At 39.7% G+C, this 17,890-nt stretch overlaps 1 pseudogene; it reads left to right on the top strand.

Moving 5' to 3' along the window:
* Positions 1-12,305: 12,305 nt before the first annotated feature.
* LOC116689348 (hydroxycarboxylic acid receptor 2-like) lies at positions 12,306-13,254 on the top strand (annotated as a pseudogene).
* Positions 13,255-17,890: the final 4,636 nt, after the last annotated feature.

The following is a 17,890-nucleotide window of genomic DNA, read 5'->3' as shown; positions in this document are numbered from 1 at the left end:
GTTTTTTCCTTTGGGGAAATACTCAAGATTTTTTGGGTGGACGAAACAAGAGAAAGAAGCTGATTAACAAAACAAAAATAAAAAAGATCCCATGACATGGTGCTATTTGGATGCTTTTATATAGACCTTAGTGGTCCCCTAATACCATATCCAAAGTCTCTTTTATAAAGACCTTAGTGGTCCCTAATACTGTATCTGAAGTCTCTTTTTTATAGACCCTTAGTGGTCCCCTAATACTGTATCTGGAAGTCTCTTTTATATAGACCTTAGTGGTCCCCTAATACTGTATCTGAAGTCTCTTTTTTATAGACCTTAGTGTGCTCCTAAACTGTATTTGAAGTCTCTTTTTTAAACCTTAGTGGTCCCCTAATACCATCCAAAGTCTCTTTTATATAGACCTAGTGGTCCCTAATACCGTATCTGAAGTCTCTTTTATATAGACTTAGTGGTCCCCTAATACTACTATCTGAAGTTTCTTTTATATAGACCTTATGTGGGTCTCCCTAATACTGTATCTGAAGTCTCTTTATATAGACCTTAGTGGTCCCCTAATACTGTATCTGAAGTCTTTTAATAAGCCTATTGGTTCCCCTTAATACCATACTGAAGTCTCTTTCCCAATTAAGCCTCTTAGAATTAGAGCAGAATTACAGCACTTAGAATTAGAGCCAGTCCCACAATGAGCTTTCATTTGTATATTGTAGCTTTTGAGGAGGGGGGGCAAGGTGGATGCTGGTGGTGTGGCTTTGACCAACTGTCACTTTGCTTGTTTGAAAGCCATGATATCTCTCACTCATGGGTGGGCCAAATTCTCTGGGAAGGCAAAGCAGAAAGGGGAGGTAACCGATCTAGAACTGTGCCCCTTATGAGGACATAAAGGGCAAGATTCCAGATCAGATTCCATCTGAGCTTTCATTTATCAAAAGGTTTGAGCAGGATACCCGGAGCTCGGTTACAACCTATCGCCATTACTATCCACTATGGGACATAGGCAGGGGTGGGGGGGAAACTCATTGTTTTAGATTTAAAAAAAAAAAAAACTAAAAAAAACTCAAGTGAAATTTTAATGTGTAATGGCAAAATTACATTAACCAATGATTTTCATATAATTATTCAAAATAATATCTTAAATGCCTCTCAGGGGATTTTTTTCCCTGAAATTTTGCCCCTCAGGGGTGACTCTTTGTAGAGAAAACTGGTATGTTGGATTTTTGCTTTCTCCCCCCCAAAGGATAGATACGGGGAGCCTAAAAAACCATTTGCCTAGACGGGGGTTTTAAATAAGCGGGCCCCCCGGGTCGAAACCAAGCCTATCCAAGAGACAAGATTTTCCTTTTTTAGCTAAGATAAAATTTTAAAAACCCTCACCCACTTGGAAAACACAGGGCAGATCAGAATATTAAGACTCCAACTGCCCCCTTTAGGTCCACTTTGTTATTTTTGGGGAAAAAAAGGGGGTTTTCCAACAAAGGGTTTTGGGGTTTTCCTCTGGTGCACTGCATATAAAAGGGGATTCCCGATTGTTTTACCAAAATTTGGGTGTCACTTTTTTTTTACCCCCGGTTTCATTGTGAACTGCCTTTTTCCCTCGCCCTTTTTTTTAGTTTGGGGTTTCCCCTCGAGAAAAAAATTTTAAACTCTTTTACCCCCAATTCAAAATTTTTAAATCCACCCCTCTCCTTCTTTTTTTTGGGTTTCAAAAAGGTCCTTTTTTAAAAACTTCCTCCCCCCTTTTTCCCGAAACTTCCAAAACCCAAACTTCGGTTTGGGCGGCCAATTTCCGGGGGTACCCAACGGGACCCGCTGGTAAACTGATGACAGCACCTCCGGGATCTGAGGACCCCCTTTCCTCAAAACCCTCGCCAAAAAAATTTTTAAAGAAAAGGGGGTCGAACCGCGGAGGGCTCCTGTTTTCCCACTCTGAAACCCAACGAAAGAAGAAATTTAAAAACAGCGGGGGAAATTTTAAAATTTTCTTTTTAAAACCCCAATTTTTAAATTTGGGATCCCGAGAAAACCGGGTTTTGAACAAGAAACTGCCCAAAGGTTTTCACTGGGATTATTTGGTGAAAGTTTTTTCTTTTTTTGGGAAATTTTGGGTTTTTTACCAAAAAAAAGAGAAAAGGGGTTTTTTAATTCGGGGTTTAAAAAACATCCGGGTTTTTTGGCCCCCGAAAAACCCACAAATTTTTGACATCATCTAAATCAAACAAGGGGTAAAACGGGGTGAAGGATAAGATTTTGAAATCATACAGAAAAAGTATTGTAGCTGCCATCTTGATTTTCTTTCGGGTTTAAAATTTCTTTTCACAGAAACCCAGTCATTGACAAAAATTAAGTTACAGCCTGTTTTCGGGTTTTTTTTTTTTTCGAAAAGTTTACCAGAGCCCTAAACTGGGCCAAAAGGGACGTTTTAATACGAAAAAAAAGGGTATTTCAATTACCTGCTCTTTTCCCTTTTTTAACATGGGGCAAAAAAGGCCAAAAATCCCCTTTTCCTTTCAGCCCTTTGGGTTTTATGAAGGGGAAAACCGATAGGGTCCCCCAAACCTTAATTGTTTGGCTTTTGGGCCCCACAAACCGGGGTTTTCCCAAAAAGGGCTCTTTGACCCCGGGGAAACTTAAACCTAAAAAAAATTTTAAAAAGAAGAAAAAAAATTATTAAAGGGGGTAAAAAAAAGCCACCCAGGTTTTAATTAAAATTGAGAAAAAAAAAGAATTTTTTGAGTCATTGGGGAAGAACCACTCTGGGAAAAAACAGTAAAAAAACTATTAACTAAGGGGGGAACAAATGCTTTTAAAAACCCAAAGAGGGAAAAAACCCCTTTGTCCAAACCATTTTCCCTCTATCCGACCCCCCCCCCCCCCCCCCCCCCCCCCCCCCCCTTAAAAAAATGGCGATCACCTCTCAAACCACCCCCCCCAATAACCCCCCTTTTCCACCCCCCAGGCCGAAGGAAAAACCCCTTCCGGGGCCCCCCCCCGAATAAAGGGACCGGAGGGGACCAATCCCCCCCAAAAGCCCCCCCCCCTCCTGCCAGCAAAACCTCTCCTCTAAAAAGCCCCGGCCTCTCCCCCCCCCCCCTATTTTACTAACACACCCTCGGTCCCCGGGGTCACCCAAATGCTACAAAGTCACCCTAAACACTGAAAAAAAGAGAAACAAAGGAAAATACTTTTTACATTTGTCAACTTTGGGCCTGAACGGGGGGCAAAAGGGAAGGAAAAGCGAAGGGGGCAGAAAAGGTTTAGGGCGGGGCCCCCGCAGGGGACCGAGAAAAACTTTTCAACTGCGGAAAGGTCAGGGGCAGACAAATGCCCTTTCCCGAAAACAGAAGGAGCCAAAACCGAGGGGTCCCCCCGTTTGGGGAAACCGCACCTACAGCCGAAACGGGGGGATGAAAGGGAGGGGGGGAACGGGATGTGGAAGCCCCCCCTTGACCAGTTTTCACCCATAAGTCTAAAAATGCAAAACACACACAACAAACCCTGTTTGAAAAGAAGTAAATGTTTTCCCAAACGCAAAGCCCTAAACACACCCCTTTCCACCCCATAGGGAAAATTCTAGACGCAATATTGCCCACCTAAAAAAAAAAACATTTAAAAGGGTTTTCCCCCTTTAGTATTTTTTTTCCTGGGGTGCCCAAATTGGCTGCTACAAATTTTAAAAAGGTTTGCTTTAAGGGATGTATAGTTGGGGTTGTTGGGCTAACCCTTTGGGGTTTTTGGGGTTTTTTTAGATTTTTTGTATTTGGGGGTTTTTTTTGGGGTGCAAAAAATTAGGGTGTTTCAAAAATTTTTTATTTTTGAATAAAAGTTTTTCGGGTTGTTTTTCTGTTCGGGAGTGAAAGGGGAGCAGTTGCCCAGAAAGTTTTTTCAACCTATGATGTTTTTATTGGCTTCAAATTTCGGGACAGGAAAAGGGGAAACCCTTTTTTTTTTGCTCTCTCCTTTGTCCTTAAATTTTTAGGAAAGGACAAAAATGTTCGGCAAGGAGTTATCTAAAACTCCTACGATCTAAAGGTTTGTGAGATTAAAATCCCACCAGCCTGACTCATTTTTTTCACCCCACACACTCTCACTGTTTTTTTTCAGTGGGGGAAATCTCTCTTTTGGTCATGCTGCACCCCGGCGCATAAAGGCCAAGATTTTTTTTAACCCCCTTTGCTGACTTCTGCCCAAACAAAAACCTACAGGGCACTTTTTTGTTTTATCAAAAAAGATGACATTTTGGGTTGAAGTTTTTTTTTTTTCCAAATAAAGGGAACAATGAGCTTATGTATTTACTTATCTGGAAATGAAAAAAAATGTGCAGTAGCTGAAAAACTTGACTGAAAACAGAGAGTGTTTTTCGGGATTTCAACATTCCTGCTCAATTTTTTTTGGTCCAAATCCCACAGATCATTTGGAGAAATTTGGGGCCCGTTTTGTCCGGGTGGGGACCACTACGACGACTTTCCCTTGGGAACCTTAAAGGGAAAGGGGAAACCCCTCCCCCCCCACGGGACTTTGGGGAAGCTCCTGCCCGCATCGGTGACAGCCTTTAACGCTTTGGGGTTTTTCCCAACAAAAGAAGCTAAAACCCCCCCAACCGCACTTTTTTTGAAAAAATTCTGTGATTTTTCACCCTCAGAATCTCCCGCTTTTGTCCCAAGTCCCCAATCCCTTTGGGGCCGGGGCCTAATATGACGGGGGCTCATAAAAAATTGTCACCTGTCGTCATCATTTCCTCGTTTCATCCCTTTCGGGGGCCCAAAAAAAAAAAAAACCTCATTTAACCCACTGAAACCGAACAATCAGGGAAATCGGGCCGGGTTTTTAACCCCTTTTTTAAAACCCGGAGTTATTGTTCCATGTCCTGATTCCCTTTTGGGCCGCAATTTTTCCCTTTAAAAAAAAATTCTTTGAAAAAGGGAAAACCTTCCCGACGGGCGTTTTTTTTCGGGCCTTTAAAAGCAAAATGCACCGGGTCCACGCTTTTTCCCCCCAAGTCCCAAAACCCCAAACCACTAATTAAAGGAAATTTTCCGGGGGCAAAATTTTTTTTTCTGTTGTTTTTTTGTCAAAAACTTTTTTTTTTCCCGTTGTCCTAAACAAGAAAGCCTTTTTTGGGTTTCCCTTCTTATTTTAGGGTTTAAGGCCTAACTTTCCCCATTTTTTAGGAAAAGGTTTTTTAAATTTACCCCCCAAACTGCCCTACAAAAAAAAGCATTTAGAGAAAGCCTTAAAAGATTAACATTCACATTGCCCTGTTGTCCCCCGGGCCCGCCAAAAGGGGCCCACAAAGCTATTTTTTAACCAAAACTGAAATTTGTAAAAAAAGAAGTGCTTTTTTTAAAAACCCAAATAAATGTCTTTCTGGGAAATGGGTTCCTTTTGTTATGTTTCATCCCAAAATTTAAATGCTTGTTGGGCCCGCCTTCACTGCCTAATAAAATGGTAAACTTGTCTTCGATGCCCAAAGGTCACGGGGACGACCAAGGGGACTAGCTTTTGAAAATTTTAAAACCAACCCTTTTAAAAACCCATCCCCCCTTTGGGGGTTTTTTCCAAAACCCAAAAATTTCCCCGTTCCCCCCAACAGGGGGTTGAACTTTTGGGCTGAAATGAGGGTTTTCTTTTTTTTTGGCACCTCACGGGGGCAGGTTTCGGCCCCTTTGCCTTTTTTAAAAAGTTTCCATTAACATTTTTAGGGGCCACAGTGTTTTTCCCCTTAAACCAAATTGGGAGAAAGCCTTCCCTTTTTATCTGCAGCACGTATCTTTTTCCAAAAGGTCTCCCTTGATATCCTAAGGCCCACTTTTAAACATTTTTTACAGCACTTAACCGTTTCCCTTATGCCTGTGCCGGGAAAAGGGGAAAAGCCGCAACTGTTTTGGCTGAGTTGAAACCCAGCCTTCCCTCCCCCCCCTTTTCTGCTGACAAAAACCCGGTGCCAAACTCAATCTGTTTTTGTATTTTAGGGGTCACCTCCCTCCCCTTTACCCCGGGGGACGGGGGACGGGTAGGGTTTTCGGGTGTACTTTTTTTCAAAAGACCAAATTTGCAAAAAATCCTTCCCAAACACTTCTCTAGGGCGGGCTCCCTAAACCCTCATTGTTTCCCCACTGAAGCTTGAAAACTGGTTTAAATTTTTTTCGTCATGCACCTCCCACAGACTCCAGGTACCCCCTTTTTGGGGGTTGCCCGGGTTTTTTGGGGCATTTTTAAAACACCGAAACTTTTCCAAAAATTTATGGAAAAGGCCCTTTTTTTGCATCCCCAATTGATCTGTGATCTTTTTCCATCTTGGGCTGGGCTAAAAAAATTTCTGCACCCACACAGTGCGCGGCCCTGTTTTTTCCAAACTTACAGAATCATAGCGGCAAATCCCGGGGAAAAGGGCCCAAGTGCCCCTTTTTAAAGGGGATGTCGGGCCCGGGGCCCCGGATCCAACCCTTCCCTTTCCCCACCCCATTTGTTAAACACTTTTTTGCAAGTTGGCACATGGGCCCTTTGGGACCATGGGGTCGGGGGGCGCGGCTATTTATTTTTAAAAAAAAAGGCCCCCCCAAAAAAGGCCTTCACCAACATTTGCAAAAAAGGAAAAATTTTGGTAAAGCGGGCATTTGAACTATCTTTAGAAATTTGTGAGATCCCCAAAAACACCGTCACGGGTGAAAAATTTTTTTTTTGGTGAATGGTTAAATCAAATGGGATGGGGGGTTTCCCCCCGCTTCAACCCCCAAACTGTTTCTTTTTTAGCAAAACCTAAATAAACAGAAATTATTATTAATTTTAAATTAAAATAAAAATCGGTTGTCCAAGTGAAACGGCACTTTTAAGAAAAAAACCATGTACATGTGAATGAGGGTAAAACGGCGAGAAACCCCTCACCCTTTTTGAAATTCTTTTTGGCGCCCACCCATTGGGGGGGGGTTGAAGCTTCAAAGAGCCCCCCCTTCCCTCATCAGCTCTTTTGGCGATAATTTTTTGGGAAAGGTGAAAAACTGTCTTCTGCTCCCCTCTCCATAAAATCCGGGTTTTCGGCGGGCCCCTTTGGCCCCACCCAGCTAGGACCACTCCACCCCCGCTGCAGCCCGGGGAGTTTTCGTAGTCTAACAAAACTACAGGGGGAAAAAACTGGCGCCCAAAAACGCGGGAAACCCCCCTTCCAGGTTTTCTGGTCCCCAAACAGCAGTGAGGTTGCTGAGAGGGTTTCCTGGTTTCCACGCCCACCTCCCAAGGGGGTTTCCGGGACCGGGTTACAACCACCCCTGCCAGAAAACCCGGAAATCCGGGGGCCTGAAAATTTGCTTTCTGTTCACCAATTTGCCAAAACCCCCCACACCCAAAATGAGCAGGGGGTTAAAGATTTGACTCCGACGGTTTCATGTCTAGTGAAAAACCTTTGACACCAAAAAATCCACGCACCAGAAGCAAACCCGGGGCCCACGCCTGATCCGGGCATCATTTATCCAGTCCCCCAAAACGCGAACCCCCCCCTGAAGCACAGACTTTCTGCAACATGGAAGGGAAACCAAGAAAACGGGACGTGGTATCCCCCTTTTCACATTTTTGGGGGTTCTTTATTCTTTTTTCTCTTGTCCTGTCTGTTTTTTGTGGGGGTACATTTTTTTTTTTTAGACAGATATAATGGAGATAATCTGCCCATCATTTTTTCAAAAAACCATTTTCTTCTCCCTTAGTTATTTACTGAGCACTTTAAACTGCACCCCCCAATCTTTTTCATTCACAAAAAAAGGGGGGAAAAATGGCAACCCCTTTTCCCTTTTCCTGGAAAAGTAGGGGGAACCCCGGGAAACGAAAAATATAAACAAAGCAAAAAACCTTAAGACCAAAACCCTTCATGGAATCAAATCTCAACTTTTTTTCCCTTTTTTTAACCATGCTATAAAACCTTTTCAGTCCGAAAATGAAAAATCAACTCAAATGATTAACATGTGAAAAATAAATGATTTCCCTTTTTTTCTGAAAAAGACATCCTTTTTCAATTCCAACGTATGACTGGGCCCTCAATCCCCCAATTTCACGCGTTGGGGGGGGGTTTTAAGGGTTGATTAAGGGGGGTTTTTTAATTTTTTTCCCCCCCCACTCACAAAAACGGCTTCCCCCCCAAAAAACCCCACTCGTGCAAACCAAAATTAACTATTTGAAACTTGACGGCATTTTATTTTAAAGGACTTTTAATTTGGAAAATGAGGTTACGTAGAAAATTTTTTTCCCCGGAATTCTTCCTGGTGGGTTTTTGATTATACGCCCATGAAATTGAAAAGATCCATAAAAGTTTGGAAAATCACTGGGGGCCTTTTTTGGGGGGTTTCAGCGTTTTTCCAAAAACCTTTTTACTTTGGGGAAACGGGTTACTTTAAACCCCAAAATGGGTCTGTTTACTTTAGCGCTAAAGGCTCGGTCAGGGTTCCGGGGGTAAATTTGCTGCACTTTTCCCCCGGGACTTCCCGGAAACCCACTGAAAACCGTCCTCCCTAAACCACCTCGCCACTTCCTTAGGGCCCCGAGCCCCCCACATTTATTCAGGGGGCGTTTTTGGGCGTTTTTAAAAATTTTGGGGGAGGGGTTGGAAGGTTTTGGGGGGGCAATATTGTTTTTTCCCGAAATCTCTTTTATCTGTTTCTGTTTTAAAGTATTTGTTGAAATTTTTCCCATTAATAGGGAATTTTAAATTTTCTTTGTTTTCCTTTTAAAAAAGGTTTCTTATCAACCCTTTACAACTCAAAGATGATGGTCCTAAATTTTTTTCCATTTCCCCTCTTACCATGGGGAAGGGTTTTGCAACTGGGACCTCGCCCCCAAATTTGAGTTTTCCTGATTCAAAATTCCCATTTTTACTTCTAAATTTTTCCCTTTTTAAGACTAAGGATGTATTGGGTACTTAAACTAAGGGGTTTTAAAATTTCCCTCCAAAAACATTTTTTTTGTTTTTTTCAAAATTTTTAAATTGTTTTTGGGATTAAATGTAACCCAAAGGGGGGGGAATTTTAAAGGGAAAAATTACTTTTTAACCAATTTTTTCATTTTAATTTCATAAAAATACTTCAAGGGCCTCTCAATTTTTTGGGTTCCGGGATCTGCCTCAGGGGTGATCCTTTTTGGGAGGAGAAAACGGGAAAATGTTAGGCTTTGTTTTCTCCCCCCCCAAGGAAAATTACGGGGGCCTCAAAAATTTTTGCCTAGAAGGGGGTTTTTTCAAAAGCGGCCCCGGGTCAACCAAAGCCTATCCAAAGACAAGATGTTCCTTTTTTTTGGGCTAAAAATAAAATGACCACCCCAAAAACCCATTTGGGACACCCCGGGACAGTTTCAAAATACTAGATTCCACCTGTCTCCCTGGGTCCACGGTTTGAAATTTTGAGTTTAAAGGGTTTCCAAACAATTTTTGGGAAATTTCCCTCTGGGGAAACTGCATAAAAAAGGGGATTACTGATTGTATTCCCAAAATTGGGGTTGTAAACTCTTTTACTCTTTTTCATTGTAAAACGGGCCATTCTCGTCTTTTTTTTGGTTTTGATTTTCTCCGAGAAAAAAATTTAAAACCCCTTTTTCCCACCGATTCTAAATTTTTTATCCGTCTTACCCTTTTTTATTTTTTTTAAACCCAAAAGGTCTCTTCTTCAAACCCAACCTTTTCCCCCCGCTAAACCCAAAACCCTCCAAAAACAAATCCAGGGGGAACCCATTAAGGGATTTTTCATTTAACCCTTCCTTTATGTCCTTCTCTAATGGTTTGTGGGGTTTTAGCATGTTGTCTCCTGCCTTATCATGGCTGACAAACCACATGACCTGGAGGTATGTGAAATAACCGGTTTAGTCTGCTGCAATCACTGCTTCCTCCACCTTTTATCATTTCCCAGTTTCAGAAGTAAGTCAAACAATCACAATACAAAGTTAAGTCAGACAATAAAAACTGTTTGTTACGGTGTAGCGGAATTAGAACCCAAACGCAGAGATGAGGCAGGCAGGAGACGGTTTGGTTGATGATTTATTGTCAGTAACAGTCTAAAGAACAAAGGGATCCCTGAAATACAAAGTCTCAGAAACCCCAAAAAATTCCCATGGAAAAAGAAAACCACAAAAACAGGAACACAGACACTGGTAAGACCCACGAGGCAGAACAGATCACTGGGAAAAAGGCAACCGTAGAACACTGACTGGAGCCACAGACCGGCCAGAACAAGCTAACATTAAACAAAACGATCTGACATGAGACAAGGGGAGCACAGACACTAAATACACTGGGTAATGAGATAACGAGAGGAAGGTGACATCAGGGCTGGGGGAACAGGTGGAAGACATCAGGTAATCACAGGAGCGGGAAGACACCGGAAATAAAACTAAAGACAAGACAGCACAGAAAACCAGACTATCAAAATAAAACAGGAAACAGAACACACAGACACTCACAAGGAAACACAAGACAAAAACTACAACACGAGACCTGGGAGAAAGCACGGAGAATGACAGAAAGCAACAAATGCAGAAAAAGAAGCAGGAACAAAACTGAAATCATAACACAGTTGACTATATGCAACTCATGTGCAGTTCTTCAGTCCCTCAACAAGGGCAATAATTAAGGCCCTGTCTGCATTTCAGTCATCGTCAAGGTTGTAGGACTGGAATTTCATGTTAGTTCCACCGGGTGGAGTAGTGACCATGATCTTTTGTTACCAAGTATGCAGGTGAAAGAAACACATGGGCTGATGGGACAACAGGACAAGGGAACAAAGGGACGTGTTTGCCCTGCAGGATAAACTGGCTCATTCACATTCTGAACACTGAAACACATTGTCAACTAGTCTCTGAACTGGCAAGGCCCAACTCACATCCATTGATAAATTACTGAGTGGGGGCCCTGGCATGTGAAATGAAAATTACTGATATGATGGGAGAATAGTTCAGTGCACACTTTCGTGGAATCAATGAGCAGAGATGAAAAGCTTTTCCCCCACAGTTGCTTTTTTTGTAAGTTTAGTTTATATCTGTGTTAATGTTATTGTTTTGAAAAGCATTATGAATTGCTTTTATATGAAAAGGTACTCCACAAATAAAACTTTATTCATTAAATGCTTAGCAACAGCCTCTCTCACTACTCATCTTCTACTAGGTCTGTAAACGGCCTTTTACAAAAACAATAAAGAGGAGGATTTGTTACTCTTTGACTCTGACATGTTTTGTACATAAACAATTACATGTTTATCCTCTCTTAACTAATTTCTTGTTAAAATTTGCACAACCTGACAACTTCCCTTCAGACGCTACATGACGGGAGGATTGATCTCTGAAAACCGACTGAGGGAGACACGCTTCACATGATGCAGTCTCTGAAATGTATGGCAAAGCCACATTTTCAAACGTTATCCACTAGACAGCAGTATAGGTTTATCAAACCTGAGTGTGTGAGCTGTCTTAGGATAGCCTTTGTAAGTAAGGTTTATGAAAGAACCGATTCTTCATACACCAGTGGCCCATTCAACATGACTAACTGACAGTAAAGTACACAAATAATCATACACCACACAACAGGAAACAGACACTGCACTATTGTCAAGCTTCCTTCTTCATTATTTCTAAAGCATTCTTCAAATAAAGTATTTGATTAAAACTTTGTGTTGAAATTCTTCTTCTTACTTGTGTTCATTGCATTACCATGATTTACATTGTACATTTACAGTACATATACACTTGATACATATTGAAAACTAACTATATCATTCTCACCACCCCCAGAGCATTCTGCTCATCTCCTCATCTACAAAGATTTCACAATTCACTTCGATTTCTTACATCAAAGCCTCTCTAAAGCTGTCGGGTTAGCTTACCAAGACCCTTCTTTAAAACTTACTTGTTTTTGGAGTAAAAAGTTAAAAGCCTTTTTTTGCTTTGTTATTACTAGGTGTTATGAAAAGATTTCAAAAATAATTATGTAACAGCAAAACATGATACTTTTCAGTTCTTCAATTTAAAAAGCCAAGAGTTTCTCGGGTACATTTCATGATTATAATTAATTATAAGGGCAACATGTTTGGGGTATCCACATGCAAGGTTATTGTAAACTGATAATGATTAATAATTCTGGCCCCTCTGATGTAAATAGTCAACCCTTCTTCAAAATAACTTTGTGTGTTAATATTTAATGAGAAGCAGTACAGCCGGGCTTCCTAGGAATGCAAAAACCACGCCTCATGTATATTTATTCTTATAGGGGTTTCCCTTTAAAGAATATAAACCATCCTCATTGGGTCATTCTCTAATTTGCAGCCAGCGAGGCAACACAAACTTAACATGAAATGCAATTTCAACGGAACCTGCTGATCAGTGGGCTCCCTCCACTGTTGGCGACAGAATTTGTTTTGGGAGTCCGGGAATGGTTTGGCTCTCTGGATCTCTGCCCCAAACCTGAAAGCCTGGAGAGCAGCAGGGTGTTACTCTTTAACCTGGCAATGGCCGATTTTTCTGCTCATCATGGTTTGCTTTCCGTGCCAGCTACTACATCCTTGAGATCAAGGGGAAGTTGGAGGTGCTCTCTGCAACATCTGCCTCTTCATGTTGGCAATGAACCGCATTTGGGGTACCCTTTTCTGATGGCCATCGCTGTGGATGGTACATGCGTGTGGTACATCCCCATCATCCCATCAACTCTCTGAGTATCTCTAAAGCATGTGTGGAGCCCTTGCACTATGGTTGCTCACCATCTCAATGTCAGCTCATGTCTTAAACTCTGCAACCCCCAACAACCCAACGTCTGTAGAGCTTAAATGATTGACAAAAAAGCCGCAATGATCTAACTGGCATAATTTTGCTTTTCCTTTTTTCCCTTCTATATCCTCTGCTCGTGGATTCTCTACTGCACATTCCAGATTATCGGCCACCTGAGAAGGAAATTTGGGCCAGCATGAAAAAGATCAAAAAAGCTCTGTGCTTCATCCCCGTATGGGGGGTGCTCTTCATCATTTGCTTCCTCCCGAAGCAACATCACGCAGTTTCTGATTTGGATCAAGGTCCAACAAGTAGCCAGAACCCTCCCGAATCTGAAGTCTCCCCTGCATGGAGACCTGCCACCATGTTTTACTTCACCTTAGTCTGACCTATCTCAACAGGTGCTGGCCCTGTGGTTATACTTCTCCAGCCCTGTTTTCAAGAGCATCTGCAGAAAGTTCTCCATCTGCCCCAAGCAACTGTTAAAAGTGCAGAGAAAAAACTCGACAAACGGGCTCCCAGTCGCTCAGCCAGCTGTGATCACAAAATCAGGAAATTGAGATAGATGCAGCTTGATTAATAGGGACCCCATTTTAAAGATTGTAAATGTAGTGCAAACAATTGTTGAATTTATTTTAATTTACCAGTACTGCCACCTAAAAAAGAATTTCCTTTGGAAAACAGATGTTCTTGTAACATTGGAAAAGGTTATTTTTCTTCTATATATTTTTTTTCTGGACTTTTAAAAAGTTTTCTTTTGCCACTATCTGCCATGTAAAGCCATGAAAAAATGTATGAGCTACTTAATATTTAGACTAATAATATTTAGACGACTTATACAGGCACCAGCTGGAATCAGAAAATGTAAAGTTTTTCATAAAAAAATCAAAATAGTTAATTAATTTAATAGTTGACAACTAATCACTTAATCTTCACAGTTCTAAATAAGAGAATACAAGTTAAAGTGGAGTGCAAGAAATTACTTAAAAAGAGGCAGCATAAAAAAAACATGATCAGAATGTTATTAAGTATTATTAATGAGATGTATAAAGGTAAAAATGAAAAACAATTGTTTTCCTGGATTATTTCATTTGACTTCCACTTACCATGAAGTGCACATAACCAAAATAAATCAAGGATTCATGTATATTATATTTAATAGTTGGATTCTGAGATCACAGTACTACAATTTGTCACAATAATGCAATATAACACAATCGAATGGCCTTGTAACTTACACATCCCATACAAAACAAAACATGAGATGGAATATATATATATATATATATACAATATATATAGAGTATCTATATATACATTTATGTATACTGTATATATGCAGTACATGTATATTTATATATATACTGTACACATATTATACTGTGTATTATGGAATTTAGATGTTTGCATGTTATGTTTTGCTAATTACTCATCATGTGGAAGTCATATTACCTGCACATCTTTTTTTTTATCTTGCATTTCTGTTTGCACTTTCAATCTGTTCTACTTCGATTACTTGTTGTCATTACAGTTTTTGTTGTTGTTCTTGATTTGTCTGTACTTTGTTATTGTCGCCCCCCCCCCTTTTTACACTTATAAATATTATATAGAAATATTTAGAATAATTTAAGTATTTTGTCTTTATCTTAGTATTTTTAAAACTCTTGTTTTGTTTTGTTTGTTCATTTTCTGTATAAGGTCTGAGAGAAACAGCATTTTGAGCCTCTGTGTCCTGTATAAATGCCAGAATTGACATTAAAGTTGGCTTTGACTTTTGTGGCCTTATTAAAACTAGTTTTTTTTTGTGGTAGGTAGAGGACTGGTTGCTGGTTTGATTATACAAAAGGTGAAATACATAATGCAAAAAAACAAGAAAAACAAGTAATCCTTACTAACCTAATTCACATAAATGAGTAAACAGCACAGCACACTGCTGCACTCATTCACAACTAACTGAGATGTGTACATGTGGTTATTAACAGTAAGAAATACTACTAATAGGTTAAACTACCACCAACTAACTAAATAATTATTGGCAGGATATACAAACATGTCTCTGTTGAACACATTTTGCATACATCTAAAAACTAATTTGTTTGATATTCCACAAAGTCAACTACTGCATGCTAAGATAATATAATTACGTGCGCATTCATGCTCTTCTTATTATGGTAAACACAAAGGGAAGTTGGGCATGATGCAGTAATACACAAGAAATATGTTGTCAGCTAAAGAATATTATTTCTCTACTAATACATTTCAGGGGTTACAATCATAGACTTTAAATATTATATCCATATTTACAGTCTATGGTTACAATGCAGACCAAACATTTTTTTGTGTGGAATTTGGGGAAGACATGCACAGTAAAACCCAAATTATAGTTTAAACCCATACATGGCCTTTTTTTTTTTTTAAACACACGTCATTTGGGTTTTTGATTTGTGCAATGTGCCATTTCAACCCAACCCTGAAGACAAATTTACGAGATTATTACTTTACATTATAATCACACACCTTCCCACGCAACAATCTCCATTTTTAAAAGTCAATTGAATTTGAAAGAGAAGTATGCTCACACTGGTTAAAATGTGGCTCTGACTTCATTGTACCAACTACTCTACAGCTGACTCAAACAGGAAGCATCTTCTTGAAGGACAGTGCTTGTGGTTCATGCACCACATCAGCTCCACGAGGCCTTTTGTATCTGTGGGCTCTCCCTGATCATCATCATCTACCAAACATAAGCTGAACCTTGCCTAAGTGTGAGTTTCACACAGTTTCACAGTTGTTGTGTTTATAGGTGTCAAAATGTGGTAACTAAATATGGACTCACTCTGTATACTCAGGCACGATATTTTTACAATAAAAAAATACAGTAAACTTAAAATAACAAAATGTGGTTGAACATATAAAGGAGTGCAGTTTAAAGAACATTTACGTACTTCAATTTATTTCTGTGTATGCACCAAAACAAAGAAAAACTGACCAAGCCTCTGAAATACAGTCAAATAGGCAATAGCAATCTAGCTACTTTTTTCTAGTATACATTTTTTTTTTTTTTTAATTGTATTTATTATTTCAGGACAATTGCACATTGACAAACATGTACAGCAGTACTCGTAAAAATGCCAGATTGTAACTTGAGGGCTAATTTCCATCTGTAGGCCATTGAAGTTACAATTTAAATAATGACAAAAGATATACAATAGTAACATTTGGTGTGTAAAACAAGGAGAAACACAAAAAAACAGTACAATTCATTAGTAGGTGTTAAAAGAAAGACACAATTCATTAGTATGCTCTACCTGGCTAATTAAGTACAGCATACAGTTAGAGGAAGTTGCACGTTTAGTTAGCTCTAAGCCACAACTTCACTTGGCTCTTAAAGGTGGCCAAAGTGGGACATTCACTTATAGTCGGGGCTAGTGTGTTCCATAATGTACCTTTATTAGATTAGCATTATGGCCGAAGGAGGTTTTCTTAAAAGGAACCTCACATTCCCTGTTTACAACAGCTCTGGTGATCCGAGTCTGTACATATTTAATAAACTCTAGCAGTGGAGGTGGCACCAGGTCATGCAGTACTTTATAAATTAAGCACTTTAAGGACAATTTGCAAAAATGATCAAAGCTCAGTAAGTTATTTTTCTCTAAGATGTTGCACTGATGTTACGAGAAAGTTTTTTTTAATCTAGAGTCTTGAGTGCCTTTGTACAGAAGCTCAACTGGTTTTAGGATAGTAAACCCAACATAGACCAGCTGGTGATGCAGTAGTTCAGATGTAAAAGTATCATGAGTGCAGAAACAAAGCAGCTGCATCTGATGTAGATCTTCTGATTTGCTTAAAATAACAAAGATTAAATTCTCTTGGATATGATTTTAGCATGGTTTTTGAAAGAGAGTCTGGAGTCTATAATCACACCCAAGTATTAAAACTCATTAACAACTTCCAACTCTTCTGTGCCAAAGAACACCCCATATTGAGAAAGCATAATAGTAGAAGGTTGCTTCACAAGTATAAACAAACAGGTTTTTGTTGCATGTAAGATAAGACACAATCCATTGAGGCATGTTTTAATGTGTGTAAGTGCTGTTAAGAATACGTGCCACCTTCTTAGGACTTTTTACTTCAGTAAAAATGACAGTGTTGTTGGCTTAAAGCTGGACATTAACATGTAAACAGTATTCAGGTAAATCATTAATATATAATGAAAATATAATGGCCCCAGGATGGACCCTTGTGGGACTCCTACTGAACAACCTATGTAAGCAGAACTAACTCCGCCCACCACAGTGCACTGTTCTCTGTTAATAGTTTGAGCAGAATTGAAACATGACAATTCAGCACCTTGTGATTGAAGGTGTCAAAAGCTCTTTTTAAATCTAGGAATACGGCACCAACACATCCATTTTTACCTAGCGGACATTTGATTTTTTCCATGAACATGGCCAATGCAGTCTGGGTTGAGTGGTGTGGCCAAGCCCAAACTGCATGGGATGTGAACATGTTTGGCTATTGCTGAGGAATTCAATGATTTGTTTTCTAATACATTTTTCAATGATTTTGGGAATTATAGGTAGAATGCTACTTGGTCTAGTTATTCATGTCAGAATTGTTTCCAGCTTTAAATACCGGGGTAAGTAAGGCCAATTTCCACACTTTAGGAACAATTGAATGTTTTATAGATAAATTAACTAAGTACATGATTTATGTGATTTTATAAAGCAGGTGTCAAGCCCATGAATATCCTTGGCTTTAGAGTTGTTCAGAGCCGTAATGATATCAATAACGTCTGGCTCTGGGATTTCTTGGATATTTGATTTGGGATGAGCATTGTCAGGTAGAATAGGAACCTGCTGATCAGAACCCTTGAAAGACGTGAATTGTTTCACCAAATCTACTACTGATTTAACAAAGAATGAATTAAGCTCTTGTGCCAGAACAACAGGGTCTCTCACCAACAGATTATTAATTTTTAATTCTAAGCCTTTAGTTTCTAATTTGACATTTAAGTTATTTGAACTCACATACATAAATACATTTTATTTCAAGACTTTCAAGAGTGATAGTGAAGTTTTTTTTCTACTGTATCTTAGCAAACAGATATAACAATATGCACAAAAGAATAAACAAGCCATGAGTTGATAAAATAAAAAAAGAGGAATAGCCTTGA

Source organism: Etheostoma spectabile, chromosome 5 (assembly GCF_008692095.1).
Source record: "Etheostoma spectabile isolate EspeVRDwgs_2016 chromosome 5, UIUC_Espe_1.0, whole genome shotgun sequence".
NCBI classification, from domain to species: domain Eukaryota; kingdom Metazoa; phylum Chordata; class Actinopteri; order Perciformes; family Percidae; genus Etheostoma; species Etheostoma spectabile.
Note: the sequence above shows the minus strand (reverse complement) of the source record. Positions and strands in the feature narration are given on the sequence as shown.